The sequence below is a fragment of the Pipra filicauda genome, unplaced genomic scaffold, assembly GCF_003945595.2.
Source record: "Pipra filicauda isolate LSUMZ 115617 unplaced genomic scaffold, ASM394559v2 scaffold145_size1923396_pilon, whole genome shotgun sequence".
NCBI lineage: Eukaryota > Metazoa > Chordata > Aves > Passeriformes > Pipridae > Pipra > Pipra filicauda.
The window spans coordinates 258,627-266,800 of NW_024103940.1; the positions used below are offsets into that span (position 1 = coordinate 258,627).

At 44.0% G+C, this 8,174-nt stretch overlaps 1 long non-coding RNA gene across 2 annotated transcripts; it reads right to left on the bottom strand.

Annotated features, from left to right (window-relative positions):
* Positions 1-2,712: 2,712 nt before the first annotated feature.
* LOC113985878 lies at positions 2,713-7,040 on the bottom strand. Of its 2 annotated transcripts, none has more exons than XR_005562565.1 (3): positions 6,870-7,040; positions 5,807-5,916; positions 2,713-2,891 (listed from the first exon to the last, which is right to left on the bottom strand). It is a non-coding gene; the product is annotated as an uncharacterized LOC113985878 (long non-coding RNA). The 2 variants fall into 2 exon arrangements; XR_003539986.2 differs by lacking the exon at positions 6,870-7,040 and adding an exon at positions 6,217-6,641.
* Positions 7,041-8,174: the final 1,134 nt, after the last annotated feature.

The following is an 8,174-nucleotide window of genomic DNA, read 5'->3' on the forward strand; positions in this document are numbered from 1 at the left end:
AGTGATTAAACACAGCAAGATCTGAGACAGGCTTTTCAAAAACCTCAGCAGTCAAATTTTGCAGACTGTGTATATGTGGTTATTCACAGTTATGTATGTATATTATCCTGACTGGTATCCAGCACAGGATATCTGGAAGCAGCCCTAAAATGCACTGCACTCAGATACAGTCAAGAAATAAAGTGGAACAGGGCTATACTTCAGGGCATAGTTTTCTAACTGACACTTTCAGAGGTTTTAAAAGCACTTCCTTGTGCCTAAATTACAGTTGCTTCTCTGGATGAATTAATGTGTTTTGCCACAGATACTTTGACAACTGTTCACGGAAGGGAAATAGCAATACAGGTGGATTGGTTTGGGTTTCTTTTTAAAATACTATTAAGAATTTATTTTGCTTGGTGCAGAGACTGTATGCAAAATTGTATTTTGGCTGATGAGTTAGTCCAGGAACTGAACTTAGAGCCAAAGGATAACCTGCTTCAGAAATAAAGAAAAATCCCTTAAGTTCTTTACAGTGTATGTTTCCAAGCCAAGAAACACAGATGAGCCTGATACAGGCCATCTGGCATGCTACAAGAATTGCAGACACATCACAGAAAACTGTGCATCTGAGGGACAGTTAAACCTTCTGAAAGGGCAAATGGCTTCCCACCAAATACAGAGTTAAAAATCCCTTTGCTGGTCTGTTGGCCTGATCCCCACAGGAATTTTCTCAAAGTTGATGGGCTTAAGGCTGCAGAATGAACCCATCTGCATCAAAACAGGAGCAGCTTAAATTTTGAATCCACATGCTTTTCAGGTGCAATAATGGTCAAAGTTGGAAATCTGATGGAGACTTAACTTATGCTTTTGAAGCTGTTATCTGTCAAAGCTGAGGCAGCAGGGTTTGGCTGCCACACAGTCAAATTGCTACACTTGTCCAATACTAAGTACTCATATTTTCCATACCTTCCTTACATCAGCACTCCTAGAACTCCTAAATGCTTCATAGTAAAAGAAACAACACATGTTGCACCATCTTCTCTGGAAAGGAAGCCATGAGGGCATGTAGAAGAGAGTGAACAGGCTGGAAACAATTTGAGTGACTGAGCAGAAATTATTCCTGAAGAAAAGTATTCAGCATACCACAGTGACAGCCAATCTCTAACTAGCCTAAAAGCTATTAAAGAGAAAGCTGGTGGTGGTCATGGCTGCAGTGTCTCTGACAGAAGTGCACTGTTGCTGGGACTTTCTCAGGAAGAAGTGATTACTACACAACTAGGACCTAAATTTACTAGTCTTCCAAAAAGTATGACCAAACTTTTGCAAGCACGTACAAATAAATTTTAAATACTGAACTGTTGTGTCTTACAATCAACATGACCATCAGTAGTCTGGTGCAGTGCAGGCAGAAGTGTGCAGCTAGAGAGTCACTAAGGACATAGCAGGGGATAGTCAGGGAGAGAAGAAGGGAAGGTGGCTTTGAAAAAGCTCTGGCCAGACAGCAGAAGATCTGTAGGAGTCCAAGACCCCTGAGAGCCTGCTGCCCAGTCATGCCTCAGCATGTTGCTGTCCCAAAGCTGCTTGGGGGCTGAGGTAATATTTATCACAGCTATGAGTTCCTTCTGCTCTTTGCCTTTCCCAGTTTCTCATGTAACCCTCTCTTCCTTTCTCAGTCCTTTTCTATTTCCTTGTCTGGCCTAGAGATTTCTCCTTGACTGCATTGTCTTTGCTCTTTTCTCTACCTGCCAGCCATTGAGCCAAACTTTGTTGGGACTAGAATCATACAACATAGAACAGTTTCAGCTGGAAGAGATTTCCTGAGGTCATCAGGCTTAACCTCTTGCTCAAAGCAGAGCTACTTTGGATCAAGTTGCTCAAGGACTTCTCCATCTCTAACAAAGGATTGGACCACATGCCCAGAGAGGCTGTACAATATTTGATCATATTGCACAGAATATCAGAATTTGCCTTGCAAATGTCACCCCTGACTCTCACTCTGTGCTTTTCCAGAGAAACTTTCACTAGAAGAATCTGATGCAATGTGCAAGTGGAATACATGCAAGTAGAGGTTTGATTTTTTTTTTTTTTAAGTTCAGTGAACCGTTTTATAGAGCCTCACATTGCTTTGGACAACTCAAGTATTCAGTATAGGTAGCAGGGGCAAAATATGGCATATCATCCTTTATGTAAGTTTACCATAGTTTTAAAACATGTAGAAGATTTTACATGTAAGGTAAACTCTTTTCGGAGCCCTGGAAATATATTAGCAACGGGGGGGTGGGGAGGGAATGTGTCTCAAAGTGCATTCCCTAGCAGAATATAGTGCCTTCGGCTGTGCCAGACCTTCACTAACTAGCAGTGATGAAAACTGTCTCCTGACTTCCCTGCCATGCCTTCATGTAGCTGACTAGTGGACAAGGAAGGAAGACGGGCATGTCTAACTCAAGCACTTCTGGAGACTGATGGGGATGCTTACCGCAGTTTTCCCTGTGGGATGATTATGGATTGTGATGGGAATAGTGAGTGCCAATTTTAGCTGACCTACTAGTCCTGAAACTTCATGTAAAGATTATCACATAAAGCGGAACTTGGAATTTGATTTCATGAAAGCACAGATATTCCTTGTTGGTGCTGAGAAGTGTTGGCATTTTGCCACCTCTGAAGCAGGTAGTTAAGTTTTACAGTTCACTCTAATGGCTGGAATGGTGAATCCTGAGAGAAAGAGCCCAGTTCCTTGCATTGATATTTTTAATTTGCTGGCATGTTCTTAAAGCTCAGGTCAGCTGTTTACATGCCTCTCAGGAACATCTTGTTTCTCTTCCTGTTTCAGGGATCACCTGTCATAGGGAACCCACACATTTTTCTCCATTTGTTGAAGACAGCTTTAGGACAATCCCCATAGGCAGTCTCTAGAAGAAATAGGTACACACAGGACAGTTTTAGTCAGTCAGTGAAAGCCTCCAATAAAACTGAACTTTAAAGACCTAACAACTTTATCTTACTACTGAATGGCCCCTCAGACAACTTGCCTACTAATCTTTCTTACTAAGCTTATAGCTGAATGTGACCCTTAAACAAGTGTTATTTCGTGAATCTGCAGTAGCAGATTGCACTCACACCCCCAACCCACAACTTCTCTAGGTTTGCTTCAGCTTGTTTATATCCAAATAAAGTGTATTTAACTACTAGTATTTCTTTTCATTTTGATATCTCAGGCTCAGTTACACTCAGTGAAATGGAAATTCGTAGAATCATAGAATGGTTTGGGTTGGAAGGAACTAGTTCACCCCCTGCAATGAGAAGGGGCATCTTCAACAACATCAGGTTGTCCAGAGACCCATCCAATCTGATCTTGAATGTTTTCACAGTTGAGGCTTCCACAACCTGTCTTGGCAACCTGTTCCAGTGCTTCACCACCCCTCATTGTAAAGAAATTCCTTCGTTATATCTAGGCTAAATCTACCCTCCCTTAGTTTAAAACTATTACTCCTTTTCCTATCACAACAGACCTGCTAAAAAGTCTGTCCCCTCCTTCTTACAGGTCCCCTTTATTGAAAGGCCACAGTAAGGTCCCAGAGCCTTCTCCAAGCTGAACAACCCCCAGCTCTCTCAGCTTGTCTTTATACGAGAAGTACTTCAGCCCTCTGATAACTTTCATGGCCCTTCTCTGGACCCGCTCCAACAGGTCCATGTCTTTCCTGTACTGAGCACTCCAAAGCTGGACACAGTACTCCAGGTGGGGTCTCACCAGAGCAGTTTAGAGGGGAAAAATCCCCTCCCTTGACCTGCTGGCCATGCTCTTTTAATGTATCACAGGAGACAACTGGCTGTCCAGGCTGCCTGGCACACATTGCTGCCTCACGTCCAGCCTCTCACCCACCAGCACCCCCAAGTCCTTTTCAACAGGGCTGCTCTCAATCCATCCATCCTCCAGCCTGTATTGATACCAGGGGTTGTCCAGACCCAGGCAGAGGACCTTGCACTTGGCCTTGTTGAACTTCACAAGGTTCCCATGGGCCCACTTCTCGAGCTTGTTCAGATCCCTCTGGATGGCATCCCATCCTTCAGGTGTGTCCTGCACCACTCAGCTTGGAGCTGTCCGCAAATCTGCTGAGAGTGCTCTCGATCCCACTGTCTATATCACTGATGAAAGCATTAAATAACACTAGTGCCAATGCAGACTCTTGAAGGACATCACTTGTTGTTGATGTCCATCCAGATGTTAAGCCCCTAACCACTGCCTTCTGGATATGACTGTCAAACCAGTTCCTTATCCACCTAACAGTCCACCTATCAAATCCATCTTCTCTAATTTAGAGAGAAGGATGTAGTGGGGGACCATGTCAAAGGCTTTACAGAATCTAGATAAATTACATCTGTAGCCCTTCCCTGTCCACTGAGGGAGTCACCCCATTGTAGAAGGCCACTGAGTTGGTCAGGCAGGACTTAACCTTAATGAAGCTGTACTGGTTGTTGCAAACCATCTCCCTGTCCTCCATGTGCCTTACTCTAGCTTCTAGGAGGATCTGTTCTACGACCTTCCCAGACACAGAGGTGAGGATGACAGGTCAGTAGTTGCCAGGGTCCCTCTTTCTACCCTTTTTTAAGATGGATGCAATGTTCCCCTTTTCCAGTCACCTGGCACTTCCCCTGACTGCCATGACTTTTCAAATACCAGGGACAGTGATTTAGCAACTACATCAAGTGAATTCCCTCAGGACTCTGGGATGCATCTCATCAGGTCCCATAGACTTATATGTTTTTCAGGGTGTTTTTATTCTACCTTTAGCACTACCCTTCACAGGTTTTAACAGGCAAGGTTAACATAGGTACAAAACTGCTGATAAAAGTCAGTTCCTCCCCCCCTAACCCCAGCCACAGGGCTCTGGACTTTGGTGCTAACGAAACCTTTCTTCCCTCTAATTACCAGTTTGTGGGCTTTCACAAGAGCTTCCTGAGTCCCATCTGAGACCCTGATTGAGTCTATTGATTCAGCCCCTTATTATTTCGTTCATTCCTCTGAGATCTACATGCTTGGGAACTAGTCAGAGCTCTGCATCTTACTGCAGTTGTTAGATAAGTACACAGGAAATAAATATGTAGCAGCTCATTGTTATTTCAGCTTCTGTTGTCATCAGTGGTAGGTTGTCAGTGTTCATCCCTCAAAATCTGAGTATGTTGACTCGAAGCAACAAGAATGCTGCAGAGACCATCCACATCAAGAAGCATTTGCTGTTTCTTTCCCATGCTAAGGGCTTGTCTCTGAGTGGAAATTTACTACACTTGGATATTCTGAAATGGCTCTTGGTGCGAATCTAAGCTTATAATAATAGCTCTAGGCTTATACCAAAGCAGTTATTCCCTAATGCCTGTCCTGGTTATTTTAAGTACAGACGATCTGTAGCAGTAGCTCAGCCAGAAGCAGCAGCTAGTGTGCTGGAATAAACAGGGTGCTTACAGCTGCTGGTGTTTTACAGAGGAGGTCAGAGAGCTCTGCTTTGAAGTGGGACTGCTTTAAATGTTAGTTGCTGCCTGAAACACTGTTTACAGTAATGCTCCCTCCTCTGAGGGGAACTGCTGTTAGCAACAATAGAAAATTCTAATTGAAAAAAAATTAAGTATCATTAGACACAGCTAAAGAAAAACCATTTAAGGAAGTTACAGTAGCACTTTTACTTCTAGAGAAACACTTACTTGGCAGTGATACTTGTACAGATTAGTAACTACTTAAATTGAGTTATGTGATCTCAACTATTATTTCAAGGGCAAGGATAATCTTCCAAGTGTAGTTTATCTACACATATTTTCAAAACAACATGTTTACCTGATGTAAGGTGCATTCCAGCAGCTCCTTCCTAGTCTGTCCATTTTGCTCCCTTTCCGGATCGATGTCTCTAAGTGCAAATGCCTCCTCAGCAGGGAGAGGCTGCTAACCTGAAGGGAAAAAACAATGTCCCTCAAGTCCTGCCATTGAGCCTTTCCCATGTCCCAGAGCTCTAAATTCAAGTGCTAGTAACTTGTCTGGGGCCCTCAAGCAGCCAGTGGCTGCCGATGGGCAGAGTTATCCTATGCGACATTTCAGAATTTGTTTTCTTAGAATACAGGCACTGTGAATCTCAACCTTCTCCATGCAGAGGTGCTTGCCCTACAACTTAACTCCTCTTTGCCTTTTGGAGCCAGACTTAGCTGTGACCCTCACACTGAATTGCAGTTCTGCTTTCTCTCAGTGATTACCCCAGTGCTTGCTCTGCCCTGTCGTGGTTTGAGCCGCTGGAAGTGGTTGGTCCCAGGTGAGTTTCTGATGAGGGACCAATTGGAGCTGTATTTCACCCCTGTGAAATTAGCGTATTACAACAGCTGAAGGAAGTTGTGGGCAGTGAGAGAGAGGGATTCGGAAGCCATGAGGTGAGAGGAGAGAGAGGCCTGCGGGCCCCTTGCGGGGGACCAGGCCCTCTTTCCCCACCCCAGCTGGGCTGCGGGGGAGCCTGGAACAGTATTATAACTGGACCAGGTGCCTGTGGCCAAAGGCTATGGGGTTTTTCCCCCCACTGCCCAGGAGAGGTGGTGGCATGGACTTCAGAGGCCAGCCAGGGGGTTGGAGCTAGCCCCCATGGCAGGCAGGCATGGCATTGGAGCCAAGCCAGAGACGGGCTGAGGGGTGGCCCAGAGCAGCAGCTGCTATCATGCAGAGCTGGAAGAATTTCAGACAAGGGATTAAAGACTAAACTTGATCCAAAATTGGTATTTCATTTGCATAGCAGAGCCTCAACTCTATTTTGATAGGAAATTCAAATCTCTTGTCAGGGAAGGGCAGCAGGCTGGGGCGGCAACAAGGCAATAACATCCCCCTCCCTACTCCCCACAACAGGGGTATAGCCACAGCATACCTGAGCACGAAGAGGCAGGGGCAGCAGTAGCAGGATCACTTAAACCCAAGGCACAACACACAAACACTGCAGTTCCAGTAAAACCTAAGCCGCTGGGGTTTAAATGCAGCTCCAGGGCCAAAGGGTGGGTGGTCGATGGGTGGAGGCCCGTGTGAGGCTGATGAGGGTAATCAATGCCTGCTGACCTGCTCAGGGCCCTGCCCAAGCCCCTAGCCCCCTTCTGCCTCCTGTGGGGAGCAAAGAGTACATGCAGGTCTGAAGGGAATTGACACAACACCTGTAACTAAAGTTTATACTTTAATGCAGCTTGGGAACAAATAACATTTCTGAGGTATCACTATATAAATATGCTCTTTGACGTTATTGGTATTGCTGCACTTCTCAAGTGAGGAAAAATTAATGCTTCATTTGAAAGCTGAAAACATTTAGAAATCACTTTTCTTCTACTTATAGTGGTCTTCATGTACCTGTCTCTCTGGTTAAGGTTATCTGCCACAGTCTGCCACAGACACAAAAAATACTAAACACAGGGAAAAAAAAGTCATCTGAAGGTAAGCAGCTGGCCCTGAGATGTGAAGGGCAAGTTGCCAGCTTCCTGGACATTATCAGATTCTCCAGTCTTCTAAGAAGCCGTCCACCTCTATGCAGCATGTGTTGTGCAGTGTGCAGTGCGCAGTGCACGGCTGCTTGATGATAAAATGTTTTATGTGGGTTGAAATGTGAGTTGAAAAAATCAGAGATTTATCTATGACCTGTTTTACCTGTTTAGCCTTAACTTACTTGGGAAAGAAATTACAGTCCTGTGTGATGCACTGTGTTGACTTTTCTGGTTGAGATTTTATTGACCAAGTGCTTTTCTGGGCTGAAATACTGCTGCATTGACAAGTTAACTTGAAACATACCCCATCTGCCTCAGCAGCCTCAAGGGAATTTGCTGTAGCTTGAAGCTAATCTTTGTTCACTTCTTTGAATGGCATTATGATGCTGAGCTGACCCTCGTTTTCTGCCTTGGAGACAGATGCTGGTTAGTAGCGCTGCATGGGATTTGCTGAAGTATTTCACAGTATTACACAATATCTCTGGCAAAAAGATACAGCCCCTAAACTTTATAATGAATAATTATGCTAACAATAACAGATACTAGATAAAATATAATAATATAGAGATCAATCATGTAACTGTATAATCATGTGTAATACATATTTATTCTGGCATCTCTGATAATATATATGCATAATAATTATATAGATCAATAACATTATTCTATATAACAATGTATAGATATGATTCTGATAATCTCTATAT